Below are 11,697 nucleotides of genomic sequence, written 5' to 3'. Positions count from 1 at the left end.
CCGGAGACAGAGTTTATCTTCGAGTATCCCCACTTCGAGGAGTTAAGCGCTTTGGAGTTAAGGGAAAATTAGCACCACGCTTCGTTGGACCATATAAGATCTTGCAACGTATGGGAGAAGTCGCTTATAGGTTGGAATTACCAAAGGAGCTGTCAGGAGTTCATGATGTATTCCATGTTTCTCAGCTGAAGAAATGTCATGCCGAGATGGCGGAGGTACCACTAAGGGATACCGTGCCACTCGAAGCGATTCAGTTGAAGGACGACTTAACGTATGAGGAGAAGCCAGTCAAGATTCTCGATTATGCCAGCAGAGTTACTCGCAGCAAGGTTATCAAGTTTTGTAAAGTTCAGTGGAACCACCACTCAGAGGATGAAGCCACCTGGGAGAGAGAAGAAGATTTGCTCAAGGACCACCCTCACCTATTTTCTAGCCAACCCGAATCTCGAGGGCGAGATTCATCTTAAGGGGGTAGGTTTGTAACATCCCAAATTTGCAATTTGGAATGTTAAACACTAGATCATCATGCATAGCATATTTTCATGCATTTTGGTTGATCCTAGAAATTTCACGCAACTCAAGGACCCACGGAGAGAGTTGGAGATTTCGTTGTTTTCATATTTGAGAGTTTTCTCAAATTTTGGAAAAGAGGATCATTTGATTTATTTATTTCATCTTCAATTATTTTTCCAATATCAAAAAAATGAGAGAGGGAATAATATGAATTTCCCAAATTTAGGAAAAATGAAGATTTAATGAATAAATCAAATTTTGGTTTTGCCGGAGTTTTGTTTGCTTTTTCTTTGGATAGGGAAAAATGCGCGTTTTCAAAAATTGCATTCTAGGTCCGGATTAAAGTTCATTTTGTTCGGCTCATTTTTAGGAGTCGGGGAAAATTTACTTTAGAGATTTTGGAGTTCGTTAGATTTTCTTTCTTTTGTTTTTCTGCGCGCGTAACCGATTTAAAAAAAAGAGCAGCGCCCCGCCTGGGCCAAGGGCCCAGCCGACAGCCGCCTTGCGCGCCAGCGCCAGCCCCGCCGCCTGCCTTGCGCCGCCCCCTAGGCCGAGTCCTAGTAGGACTCTAGGCCGCCCCCCCCCCTTTTTGCTTGCCCCCTCCCCCAAGCAACACCCCCCCACCTATATAAATACCCCAGCCCCCCCCCTCTCCACCCCAAGCCGCCAGCCTCGCCGCCTAGCGCCGCCGCCGCCTTACCCCGCCGCCGCCGGAGCCCCTCGCCAGAGCCTCGCCGGAGGTAGCCGCGCAACCCCTCGCCTCGGTTCGGTTTCTTTTCTTAAAAGAACCGTTCCGTTTCTTTTCCGTTTTCTTTTCCGGTTTCTTTCCGGTTTTTCTTTTCGGTTTCTTTTTCGAAAACCCTAGATCGGTTTTTCGTTCTTCTTTTGGACCGTTCGTCTCAACGAACGTGATCACCGATTTTTCCCGGTTAACGACGCCCGTTCGTTTAACCTTTCATCTCTTTTCTTTTTGTCGGATTTATTCCACGATCGCGATCTCAGATCCGATCTTCGTTCTAGTCTTTCTTCCCGCTCGTTTATCGGAATCAGGTGATTCAAGCGCCTGGAGTTTCGTTTCGAAACCGCCGTTCCGACTAATCAACTTGAACAAGCTTTTTGCCCCGGTAAAATTTGACCTAGATTTAACTTGCTAGAACCGAGTTGTTTTCTTCCGCCGGTTGTTTTCCGTTTCTTTGTTCGCAACCGGAGTTCTTAAGTTGAATTTTCTGGTTCGTTCTCTTGTTCGAGTTTTACCTGTGCATTAGTTGAGTACTTATTGTGTACTTGTTGTTTGTCTGCGATAGATCACCCGGATTGCGCCGCTTGTTACTTCGAAACCCTAGGTCTCGCGGATCATCAGCAAGGCAAGTAACACTTTGATCATACCTTTTCTACAACCCATGTTTTATTGCATTAGATCAATCCTCTCACATTGCATGATTAGGATCTAATTAAATTGTGGGATGGGAAGTAGATGAGGTAGTACCTATCACCTGTATTATTATGAAACCTTTGGGAGTTACTTCTATGTTTGCTTATTATGCCATGCTATGATAGTAGACGTGGATTGGGTGAGTGATATCCATGACAGATGTGAGTTGATAATTTTAATGGTTTATCTAAGGTGGCAACTTAAACACACATCTGGGTGGATTGAGGCACCTGATGTCGATCAGGACTTGCCTGTTTTTATTTCGGACCCCCACCAAGGCTCAAAGGGATCATAAGATCATTCATGCTAGTAACTTCCGTGTGCAGCCACATGCTACTATGGGCTCTGGCATAGTTGACTAAGTTGTGCGAACTCTTACGGGGTGGACTAGCAGATGTAGGGGTTGTAGGTGGTACGGTCTACCCCACATGTAAGGTGCTAGCGCTTCTGAAAGACTATGTCTCGGTCATCCGTTTCTCAAACACCTTGTAGTGCGAGAAAACAAACGGAGGCGATCGAGTCATGTGGGGAAAAGTGCGCAAACCTCTGCAGAGTGTACAAACTAATCATGATTAGCCGTGTCCCCGGTTATGGACAACTTGAGTATCTAGTACTTGAATATCATGTGAATCTCATCATGTTACTTCTAATTAATGTTGTTGGGTTTTAATTACTTAATTGGGATCGGAATCCTGTCAACCATTCTCGATGTTTAACAACCACCATGATAGTTAAATAAATTTATTCCTTTGCAGTAGGGAAAAACTGACTTTACGCAAAACTGTAACCATAGAGCTTTCCACCAGCCATATATGCATATAGTATAGTTGTTTCATTCCATTACTCTCTATGTGTTACTTTGCCAGCATATTCCATGTGCTGACCCGTTTTCGGGCTGCAACTTCTCATGTTGCAGACTATTCAGACGACGAGTAAGGTGCTTTTAGGTCGTGGCCCTATACTCAGTGATGCCGTTGGAGTTGATGGACCCATTTATCTTCCGAGTCTTCCGCTGTTATCACTATTAGATGGCCTTAAGCCATATTTATTGTAATAAGTTCTCTTTGAGACAACGATGTAATAAGTGTGTGATTGCCACTCTGCTATAAATCCTTCGATGTACTGTGTGGTGTCAGCATTACTGATCCAGGGATGACATCTGAGCACAGAGCGCTTGATCCATTCGGGTCGGGTCGCTACAGAGGGGTTGAGTGGGACGAGAGACGTAGGGCGGATCAACACACAAGACAAGGATTTAGACAGCTTTGGGCCCCAGGAAACATCGTCCGGTAATAGCCCTACATGCTGTTTGTGGCTAGGTCTCATTATCATCACGAGGGAGTCGCCGTAAACTGGCTCTTTGTCTCTAGCCCTAGAGATTGTTTCTTCTTTCTTGTCCCTCTTTGGGGAGCCCTGCCCCTCCTTATATATGTTGAAGGGGCGGGTTACATGTGGAGTCCTATTAGGATTAGGACTAGTCTATCTCTAATACAAACCGGATACAAGTCCAGGTCTTAACTCCTTGTAAGACAAATATTCCTCACACCTTTCTTCTTAAACCGGCCCACCATAACATGAGCCGGCCTTCTGGGCCTTGGGCCTTGTCATCCATCTGGAACATGCACCGGGTCACCAATGAGTCTTCAGGCTCGTGAATCGTCATACCAGTGAACCGCCAGACATGTAAGTCGCCAATCCTCTGGCGGGTTACCGATGAAACGCCAAGTCCGTCCGGGTTATATTTCTGGCCAGTTTACGCCGCGGAGTCTATCCCCGACATTAGCCCCCAAGTTCAGCTTTGATTTATCCATGGTAAACTTATACTGCAAAATAAACACAAGAACAAAATTGACAGGTTGTGCTCTGGGTTAAGAATTTCTTGTAAACCGGCACCTGAACATCCTTAAGTCCTTGTCATTTCCTTCTTCTAGAAAATCCGGGTCAATAGACCAGCTTCATAATTAATTTGCTTCCAAAAGAAATATTGTAAATAAAGAATCCATTTGAATCGGCCTTCAATGCTCTGACTTGACAAAAATATTGGTCTTTAAATATTCAACTGATACTCAACCGGCTTGAAAAACTTGCCGGTTTATCCAAAATTGCCGGGTTATGAAAACTGTTGATTCCAGGTCATGACTGTTATAAACTCCGGGTCATGATTGTTGCCAACGCCGGGTCAAAGCTGAGAATTTTGAAGACTTCTCTCCCTCATATCCATATTACCTGTAGCCCCCAAGTCTTAAGAGGAGAACATAGTGATAGCTTAAGCCTTGTTTCAATAAAAATGCTGCAACCTTGAAGAAATCCAGATTGTTCATCTCAATCATTAGTCAAAACTGAATATCCCACATATGTAGCCCCCAAGTGTCGGGTTGTCATGCTTGCAGCAACCTGGGACTTGTAATTGCCTTATGCTCATAAAAAACTTCAACAAGTGTAGCCCCCAAGGGTCGGGTCATTATGCAAATAATGAGCAGGGACTATAAAAATATGATCATGTAGACTTTAACAACAACGTGTAGCCTCCAAGGGCCGGCACAGTAAGATAATACTAAGCTGGGACTTTATATATACTTCATTGAAAATAGCATCATATGATGTAACTCCCATCATGGGGCTTGAATCCACGTACACAAGGTTAAGAGCTTTGTGCTTTACCAACTGAGGAGTGGACCCTTCAATATAATGGATTAAGACTTGTGTACCTTGAATTGTTGATAGGAGCAATTGGTAGCCCCCAAGGGCTGGCTCATTACAATGTGATGAGTCGGGTCTTCAATAAAATGAGCAAATAATGACTTTACATTAGCCCCCAAGTGCCATGGTGCATGCTGGCAGTGACATGGGACTTGCATATTTGATGTAATCTCAATTTGAATAAATGTAGCCCCAAGTGCCGGGTCGTAAGCCTGCAGCGACTCAGGATTATTCCTTCAACTGTAGAATAAACCATATCCATTGATAAAATAATAGCCATTGCGCTGAAGCAACTTTGAAAACCTTAATCATAATAGTGGTTATTGATAACCATAATAAAAATCCAGCCATGTTGGCTATTAAAGATTTGAATACATTACGAGTTGATAAATAAATCCGGAGTTTAAATACTCGGCGGCTCTTGGCCGATGGCAACTTAATGCGCATTCATTGTATGCCAGAATTCTTATAACCCGGCGGGCGGGTCATAATGCCCAAACATATAGCTAGGGTTTATAACCAAGGCTGTAATTGAAGATAATCAAATATGACATAGATGATACCTGTGACATAGAATCACCTCGTTGGTTTAACCAACTTTGGTAGTGAGTGTGGTAACCCCAATCTTGAGTATTGAGAACTCCTTCCTTAATTTGCCGGATTATGATAATAAACCACACCGGGATATAATAAACACCGGATTTTCCTTATAATACTGGCAACTTGTTAGTCAAAACCAGACCGGGTTAATGAATGCTGGATTATAACTGATCATGTACTGACAACTTATAGTTGAGAGCTAAGCCGGGTCAAGGACGCCGGTTTACCAGAAGATATTATGAACCTCAACAAAGGCAAAAAAAACTTGGCAAATAGAACTCAAAAAGAACATGCGAGGCTTTTTACGAACTGCCAGGCTCCAAATCAAGGCTTTTCATGGGCTGCCAGGCCACTGAATTAACCATTTCACAAAGCCTCTTAAGATGGACCTCAATCTTTAACCAATCACGTTTTAACTTTGACAAGTTCAGGGTCTATGCGATTGACTGTCAAACATTCGCGGGTCGTACCAGGTTTACCTGGGCGGAGTGACTTACTTAAAGAAGGCAGGTTAATCCGGGGTTTTAGGTGTATACACCAGGCTTCCAAGCCATGGCTTGATAGCCCATTACAAGTGTAGATTCTAAGTTCATTGTGATAGAAAAGAATCCCCAAGTAACGTTTTGAGCTGTGCTCGGTGGGTGCCTATGTTTGAGTTGTTGTTTTACAACACTCTCTTTGGCCCCGGATTGATTTGGCTTTGAGCCGATCAAGAGGTGTGACTATGGTTCGGAGACGACCAGGTCCCCAAGTGATGTTGTGCCATTGCGCCGATCAAGAGGTGTAGCTATGGTTCGGATACGACCAAGCCCCCAAGTGATATTATATAAAGCTTTGATAAGCTGAATCAAGGGGTAAACCGAATGCCACTTTATGAAATAGAGGCCCCATGTGATCAATAATATGATAGGCCAATAAGGCAGGATACCCATGTTTGAACCGCGCATCATGGCAGCAGGTCCTCTTCGGCAACTTTTTAACTTTTTGCAAGAGATAAATTCTTCTTGAACCGGGATTTTGAGAGCTTCAAAGCTTTGTGGGAGACATCTTTCCCTTGAACCGGATTTTAAATCGGAATCTTCATTTTCAGCCGGAAATTTTCTGACGGCCTTTAACTCGAACTTGCGAGAAGTTAATTCCTTTTTGAAACGGACATTTTTAAACCGGATTTGAGAGCTTCAGAGCTTTGTGGGAGAAACAGATTTCCCTTAAACCGGATTGTAAACCGGATATTTGAGAGCTTCAGTGAGACTGACTTCCCTTGAGCCGGATTTTAAACCAGAATCCTTTCTGATGACCCGGAACTTCTTCATTGAGCCAGGATTTTGTAACTGTTATATACTTTCTAAGCCGGAAATTTTTTGATAGCCTTTAAATTTTCATCAATATAACAGTATCCTCCGGGACCGGGTTATCTTTCCCTCCATCGTCCTGGGGTTCTTGAATTTGCTGAAACTGGCAAGATTTGCTGAGTCATGTCATCGTAGCCCCCGAGTCTCAAAGGTGACTTGAGGAGTTGGCTTGAGACTCTTCATATTTGACCGTGATATAAACCGCTTGTATATCATTGGTGTTGATAACACGATGTGAATCCACAGAAGGTTGAGGTGACTGCGGCGGGTTATAAATGATCCCGTATGAGCCGTGTCAGCAACTCGGCCAATGGTTCCTTCCAACTGGCTATTTGAAGTTAACCAAACTGTAGTGGCGGCGACTTGTGCGCTTGCCCATTGAGCCACCCAGTACAGACGGCGGTTGATAGTATATGATAATTTGCCTCCATTTTGTTGAAAGAAAACCGGGCTACCGAAGTTGTGACTTGCTCATACTCAATAAACAGCTCATACAGACAGGTGCGGCCCAGCGTGTTGATGTAGACCAGGCCGCGAGAGACGGATGGTAAAAGCGATCGCAACATCAGAGGCAACATAGATGAGTCGGCCACAGTGATGTACGCCAGTGCGGACAAGCAAGTTGTTCTCCTCGTTGTAAACCGGCGCGGATGCGTGAACCGGCTGAGAGAGCGGACGGGCAAGTCATCCGTGGCGTTGTAAGCCAGTGCGGACGCGCGAGTCAACCACAGGCGCAGTCCCGGCTAGTTGATGTAGACCGGGCCGTATAGGCGGCGGTTTGTGCGCGTCCATTCATCGGGTAATATGTTACGGACTATCGCCGGGCGGAATATTGTCAGCCCGTGCTCCATACCCATGGTATAAAGTGAATGATTGTCGAGTGAGTCGACCGCAGGAGCAGACAGATGAGTCGGCCGTGGCATTGTAAAACGGCATGGACGGGAGAGCCGGCCACGGGGTCGGACGGGTAAATCGCCCATAGTGTTGTAAACCATCGCGGACGAGCGAGTTGTCTTCCATGTTGTAAGCTGGCGTGGACACGTGAACCGGCCGCGAGGGCGGACGGGCGAGTCGTCCGTGTCATTGTAAGGTGGTGCGGACGGGCTACTCAACTGGCGCGTTTGATGTAAACTGGACCGAGACACGCGTGCCCGTAGAGCCACGTGGCACAACTGAACGTGCATCCGCGGTATAACACCACTTTTGTAATGAATAATTTACCTGTATATAACAACACTATAGGGCAGAGTGGTCGTTTTCAAAAAATTAACAAGTATTTACTGATAAAAAGTAAACTGGATGGATATCACCTGGTGCATTGGTACGACAGATGATCCGTACGCAATGTCTGTAGATAACCTCTGTTCTTCATAACAGCGCATGATTAATCCGCCTGTCCTCCCACCAAGCAGGTACCCCAAGGCGGAGGTGGCAGGCCAGCAAGTTGTTGTGGGGTCGTCCGGATTTTCCTCCAGCCCGTAGTGACTCGGCAGAGGCTGTAGCCACACGGCCGTAGTAGCAAGACCTGCCAGCAGAGACGGATGCTCCGATGCAGTGCAAGATGGAAGCGGTTTGACGGCAGCAACTTAGCAGCGGATTCACATGGAACAACTCAAGGTGGAGATCAGCATAAATGTCAGTTTGAAACCCAGGCAGCTCTGCACGGGGATGAACGGCGATTTGCATGCCGCGAGCGACTCGGCAATGAAGCAGGATCCGGGTAGTGGTCTTCTTATGTCCATCTTGAGCCGGATAGATAAATAGTAGAAACAAAGAATCACCAGTGATCTCGTCTATAGAAGTAACGGACACGAACAGATCAATCAGATTTTGCAGACTGAACAAATAAGAGCTTGTGACTTCTTCCAGCCGACTCAATGCTCTATTTTCCTTGCGCATACTGACGTAGCTGACTGCTGACGCGACCGCAGTCCAGAGTGACCACCGTTTAATATTCCCAGGCATGTCACAACAGAAGGCGAGGCCGGCTTGAGAAAAACCACCGTGGCGAAAACCTGATCGCAGCCGTATCCGTATCTGGGTCGTGGCATTTTTTCTGAGGGTAGTAACAGCCGCGAACACAGGAAACAACAGTAGTAACTTTCGGGCAATAGATCGATGCATCAAGCCCAGTTGAAAATCAGAAACTCACGTGAGCAACCATTTGGAAAGCTTTTCTATGTGATATCAATTGTAAGGTAATGATTGGCCGAGGAATCTGTGCCCTAGAGGGATTTGCTTCTCCGCATAACAAACATAGACTTTCTCAAAGAAAAAACTGATTTGGAGATGACTTCAAGGGTCCGAGTAATAATAGAAGTAGTACTTGCCCATTGCTATATGGTTGTTTCTGTACGTAAAAGTACGTGCCAATCAACTTGCAGCAGGATTCAATCTTCACGCCAGAGCGTAGCAATCAGACCTGGTCACTAAATCGGACTAGTTGACGTATACTGCGGTAAAACTCCGGTTGATCTCGGCGACTTGCGGCCGCGTACAGACGCAGCCCTAACTCCCGATCTCAATCTCGTATCCTTCCAAAGTTGATGAGCGGAATTAATTAATCTGGCCGACGGCAGACTTTCTGCGCGATTGTTTCATGCCGGCTCTTCTTTATCCTTTCAATTGCAAATTTCTCGATCTCCGAAGAGCTCCCTCCAAGAACTCAACATCACCGTGCGCAGGCCCCACGGTGGGCGCCAACTATCGTGGTTTTGTCACGGCAGATGTCCTTAGTGTCAGGACTTAGTCGCGAGGCCAACGCATCTATGTGGTAGCTTGAGAGGGGTTGAGTGGGACGAGAGACGCAGGGCGGATCAACACACAAGACAAGGATTTAGACAGCTTCGGGCCCCGGGAAACATCATCCGGTAATAGCCCTACATGCTGTTTGTGGCTAGGTCTCATTATCATCACGAGGGAGTCGCCGTAAACCGGCTCTTTGTGTCTAGCCCTAGAGATTGTTTCTTCTTTCTTGTCCCTCTTTTGGGAGCCCTGCCCCTCCTTATATATGTTGAAGGGGCGGGTTACATGTGGAGTCCTATTAGGATTAGGACTAGTCTATCTCTAATACAAACCGGATACAAGTCCAGGTCTTAACTCCTTGTAAGACAAATATTCCTCACGTCTTTCTTCTTAAACCGGCCCACCATGACATGAGCCGGCCTTCTGGGCCTTGGGCCTTGTCATCCATCTGGAACACGCACCGGGTCACCAATGAGTCTTAAGGCTCGTGAATCGTCATACCAGTGAACCGCCAAACACGTAAGTCGCCAATCCTTTGGCGGGTTACCGATGAAATGCCAAGTCTGTCTGGGTTATATTTCCGGCCGGTTTACGCCGCGGGGTATATCCCCGACAACCAGTCTCTCGCCTTATTATGATAGTCAGTTTTAGCTTTCTCTACTGAGGTGCTAAACCCAGCAGAACCGGGGCACAATCGCAGTAGTTCTCCCAGCGCTACCTTAGCCGATAGAGCGGAACGTAAGGTACCAAAACATAGGAGCCGGGCAAACCCAACATTTGACCAAAGACATGATTCGGAGCTGATGCATATAATCCTATAAGTTTGGGGTGCCGCACTTGTGAAAGGGTTCGGACTTTTCACACCATATTGTGGGGTACGTGAGCCCCTGGTGTATTGGCCGTACCAAAGTGTACGGTTGCAAGGCGTCGTTAATGAACAGACATATATATATAACAAGAATGCAATAATAGTCGTAATGTCATGCATTGTTTATTAAAAAATTGCGTTAAAGAGAGTGATACAGATAGCGCGATAAGCAAAGAGTAGGACTATGTCCCTTCCAAGGGCAAGCTGAGGAATGATATTGAATTGAATATTTCACTCGTTACTGTAATCAACCTGGGAATTCCGTGGTATAACGTAGCTATCTGCCTCCTTGGTTGCTGCATCATGTGTTCGGCAATAGTGCTGCCGGACAGTGTTTTCAGAGATTAAGGTCCTGAAAGAAAAAAAAACCAAACGGGAAGCCCCTAGTGCGGTTTAGGCCGCGTTTTGGGTCGTACCGCAGTTGTGCCCCCTCCCCACATGTGCCCATGGTATTTTTAATGCGTAATTATGTACGCCCGGCACGAATATCGCCGTTGGGCTGGGATTGGGGTGGCCGCCGTATTGCTACGCGAGCTCAGATCGCGCCAGGTGGTCTATTTGCCGATTGCCCCGAGCGCGCTTGAAGGTGTCCGGGCTTTGAAGCGCCGAACTGGTTGATTGCCTTGAGAGGCTGCTTTGCGCTTCTGCTGCGAGGGCTGCGGTGTGCTCCTCAGTTTGGAGAGAGCGCTCTGTGTTTCCATTGACTGTAATAACTCTGTGGGGTCATGGCATCTTGATCTTGAGGTATGCATAATGCGGTACGCATTGAATCTAGCAAATGCGGTTTGCCCGATCAGCGCGTGATAACCACTGCGGAACGGGACTATATCGAAGATTAACTCTTCGCTTCGGAAGGTATCCGGGGATCTGAAGACCACTTCCAGTGTAATTGTGCCTGTGCAATGGGCCTCTACACCTGAAATGACGCCCTTAAAGGTCGTTTTGGTGGGTTTGATCCTTGAGGGGTCTATACCCATTTTGTGCACCGTGTCCTGATAAAGCAAGTTCAGGCTGCTGCCGCCGTCCATAAGGACTCGAGTGAGGTGAAATCCATCGATGATTGGGTCTAGGACCAGTGCGACGAATCTTCCATGACGGATACTAGTGGGGTGGTCCCTGCGATCGAAGGTGATCGGACAGGAGGACCAAGGGTTGAACTTTGGGGCGACTGGCTCCAACGCATATACGTCCCTGAGGGCACGCTTCCGCTCCCTCTTGGGGATATGGGTTGCGTATATCATGTCCACCGTCCGCACTTGCGGGGGAAACCTCTTCTGTCCTCCAGTGTGTGGCTACCGGGGCTCCTCCTCGTCATCGCTATGCAGCCCCTTTGTCCTTGTTTTCGGCAATTAACTTGCCGACCTGCTTGAACACCCAACAATCCCTATTGGTGTTATTGGCTGGCTTGTCTGGGGTGCCGTGTATTTGAAACGAACAATCGAGTATACGGTCCTAGCTGGACGGACCCGGCGTACTTTGTTTGAATG

This window comes from Triticum urartu, chromosome 3A, assembly GCF_056163025.1.
Source record: "Triticum urartu cultivar PI428250 chromosome 3A, HENAU_Tu73, whole genome shotgun sequence".
NCBI classification, from domain to species: domain Eukaryota; kingdom Viridiplantae; phylum Streptophyta; class Magnoliopsida; order Poales; family Poaceae; genus Triticum; species Triticum urartu.
Note: the sequence above shows the minus strand (reverse complement) of the source record.